This window comes from Agrilus planipennis, unplaced genomic scaffold, assembly GCF_000699045.2.
Source record: "Agrilus planipennis isolate EAB-ADULT unplaced genomic scaffold, Apla_2.0 scaffold243, whole genome shotgun sequence".
Lineage (NCBI taxonomy): Eukaryota > Metazoa > Arthropoda > Insecta > Coleoptera > Buprestidae > Agrilus > Agrilus planipennis.
In genome coordinates this window covers 460,873-464,548 of record NW_020438952.1, presented here as the reverse complement: position 1 = coordinate 464,548, position 3,676 = coordinate 460,873, and positions in this window count along the sequence as shown.

Below are 3,676 nucleotides of genomic sequence, written 5' to 3'. Positions count from 1 at the left end.
TTTGCAGGGCCGTACAACGCTTATTCGACATCCAATTTGAGTTTTGCAAAATCCATCGGAAAGAGCATTTTCCGGAACCTGGAACGAACTATTTTGTTACGTGGAATAATTTGAATAAACTGCCAAAAAAAGCAATCGAAATTTGGTATTTTGTGGTAATTCGCAAAAACAGAGCTTACTTTGCAGGGCCGTACAACGCTTATTCGACGTCCAATTTTAATTTTGCAAAATCCATCGGAAAGAGCATTTTTCGTAGCTTGGAACGTACTATTTTGTTATGCGGAATAATTTGAATAAACCGCCAAAAAAAGCAATCGAAATTTGGTATTTTGTGGTAATTCGCAAAAACAGAGCTCACTTTGCAGGGCCGTACAACGCTTATTCGACGTCCAATTTGAATTTTGGAAAATCCATCGGAACGAGCATTATCCGGAGCCTGAAACGTACTATTTTGTTACTCGAAATAATTTGCACAAAATGCCAAAAAAAGCAATCGAAATTTGGTGTTATAATTTTATAATCGTAATAGCATGAAATGTCAAATACGCTAATATTGTTTACCGATTCGAATGAAACATGGCTTACTTTGCCAGGGCACAAACAAGTTTGTTTTTGAACAGTCCAAATTGATTTTTTGTTAAAGCATCGATAGGCCTGCACATTAGTGAATAGGAGGCATCTCGTTGTTCAATGTTTCTCTTACAAGCTATTACTGCATACGAAGCTTTACGTTGTACAAAATTTCTCTCATAAGCCACCAAATATTAATGAGCTTAATTTGCAAGTGTAGGTTTCCCTTAAACGATTAGAAAGGTCTTGCTTTAATGCATGGGAGGCCTTGTATTATTATTGAAGATTTATCTAAAAGTTTATCAAAAAATCAGTCGCAATATTCTGTTTTTCGCTAAAACAGAACTAACCTTGCAGGACCGTACCTCGCGCTTATTGTCATTTTTGAAAGCCTTCGTCGTAGTCAATACAAATTCGAGCTGTACAAATGAGGTTTTTATCTTGAATCTCTACAAAAACAATCATATTATCAAGATGTATTTAGAAATAGCTATGCGGTGTCTTCAGACAAAGTAATTGTAAGCTTGATTTATGCCGATGAAAATTACGGGATTAGAACAATGCGGGAAGTTTTTCATGAATAAAAACAAAAGTCACTTTATCGAAGCCTACAAGCAATTTCTGCTTGTTTCAGGAATTCTAACTTCAAGAGTGTAATTTTTTTGTACAACGATAAATAAATATTATTATAGGTATTTGTAACTATTAAGTAATGTTAAGAAATGTGTATGTCTTGTTGTTAGTTCTTAGTATTTTACTTTTGTGTTCTTTTCGAAAAGAGGGTAGTTTTTATGGTAGTTATGTAGAAAGGTTAGTAGTAGTAGTAGTAGAGTTCGTGACGGATAGTCAGCGCGGTCGGACGTCTTAACCATTAGTAACATATACCTATAGTTATAGTTCATCAATCAGAAAGAATATTTTTTAACCACACCACAATTATTAGTTTATAAAAAAATCCATTGTGTTCTTTGTCGCTTCTTCAATTATCTGCCAACAGGTTTTGGGCCCAGGCGTACTTACCCATAAACAAAAGACGTGAAGAAGTTTTTTGTGAAGTGGTTTGCTACAGACGAAATTCGGTAAAGTGTTTAAAGATAAAAAGTTCAATTTGCAAAAATGGCAGAAGGAAATTATCGCCAATATTTCGATAAACTCAACAGTGAAAATTATCAAACATGGAGTTACCAGATGGAACTATTGCTCATTATAGACGAACTATGGGAAGTGATAACGGAAAATGCGCCAGAACCAGTAGATCCTGAATGGAAGAAAAAGGACAATAAAGCTCGTGCAACAATAGGCCTTTCGAATTAAAGATTTTCCTGTACCCAAGACAAGAAAACATGTTAGACAATTTTTGGGGAAAATAAATTTTTATGTAGAATATATACAAAATCATGCTATATTGTTGAAACCTTTATATAAGTTATTAAGGAAAACCATAGAATTTAACTGGTCAGAAGATTGCCAAAATAGTTTCCAAAAAGTAAAAGAATATTTATGTGCTGGTCCAGCTTNATATATTCAAGTATTATATATATAGCAAAATGTATATTGTGGGAATCTATGTGTATTTTACACATAAAATGTAAACTCTATTTGACAACGGTCGATTTAACGACAAACTCTCTAAAACGTCGAAATTACTTGACTCTGATTGGCGCACACTGTTGTCCTTACAATGATACACTATTTGTAAAATCTCACCCACTCTAAATAACGACGTCAGTGAGTCATTATTGAAAAATAGAAAGTGCTTTTTAAGTAATATTTGCATCGACAGTAGGTATCATATGTACCGAAGATTCTAAGAAATTCGCAGAAAATGTTGGTATTTTAAGCAGATCAAGGAACTGAACCTACTGTATAGAGTCTTTATGCTGTGGCCGGACTGACGTTAGGTTATTAATCATTACAAAAATCTACAGACAAAAATTTTGTCTTTGTCCTAAAATTTTATTTTATGATTTTTCTATGCATTATGTTCCAAAATAATGGAAAAATACCCCACATTCCATATAAAGTTTGCTTTTGTATTAGTTACGGTAATAATAATTTTCTTGAGTTATCATCTATAAAAAAGGCATTAAATAGTTCTGGTATATTTAAAAATATCTCGAAAAAATAAAGAGGTCGTAACTTTACTATTGTAACAACGTAAGAGGGCTTGAAGCTTGAGAAGTTTGAGAGTTTGAGAAGCTTTGAAGTATCAAGAGTATAAGTGACAGTTCATTGGAGATTTTAAGATGGTAGGAGTTTAAATGGGACTACAGGGTGAATATACCTAATACCCGTGTTATCTCTTTTTGTGGGACAGTAGAGCAGTAATGCTTAGCATTATATTCAAAAATCATGGCCACTAAGAACTGAATTTCATGTTGGGAAACAAAACGTAAAATGTGAACCAATTGCTGAATCTGAAAATATATTAATGTCGCCTTTACACATCAAGTTAGGAGTTATGAAACAATTTGTAAAACAACTAGATGAATAATCTGAAGCTTGTACGGTTTTAAAATACTTTTTCGCAAATTTCTTAAAAGCAAAGGTTAAAGCTGGAATTTTTGTTGGTCCACAAATTAAAAAGTGCTCAACAAAAAAGTTGGAATAGTTTTAAGGGAGTAGTTTCTGGATTTTTAAGGAATAACAGAGTTGAAAATAACCGAGAGTTAGTTAATAAAATGATAGAAGACTTTAAAACTGTGGGTTGCAAAATGTCTAAAAGTACGTATATGCTGCATGCTCATCTAGATAATTTTGAAAACAACATGAGGGAGTATCCAAAAAAAGAATGAGAACGTTTTCATTAAGATATTACGGCTTTCGAACACCGTTATTAAGGATGTTTGGGAGGTATGTCAAAATGTTACGAGACAAATAAAAATTTGGAAGAACGTTCCTCATTCAATTCTAAAACTCCTGTAGAAATTACAAATCGATTCACTAAACCGTTAAAAAGTTATTGAAATTTTAAAAAATTGTAATTTTACACGTCATTTTATGGAGATTCGTTAACCGAACAGATTAAATTTATTTTTATTAACAGAAAAAAAGCTACCAGAAATTTCAAACTTTTATAATAAGTAACTTGAACTCTGGAGAATCA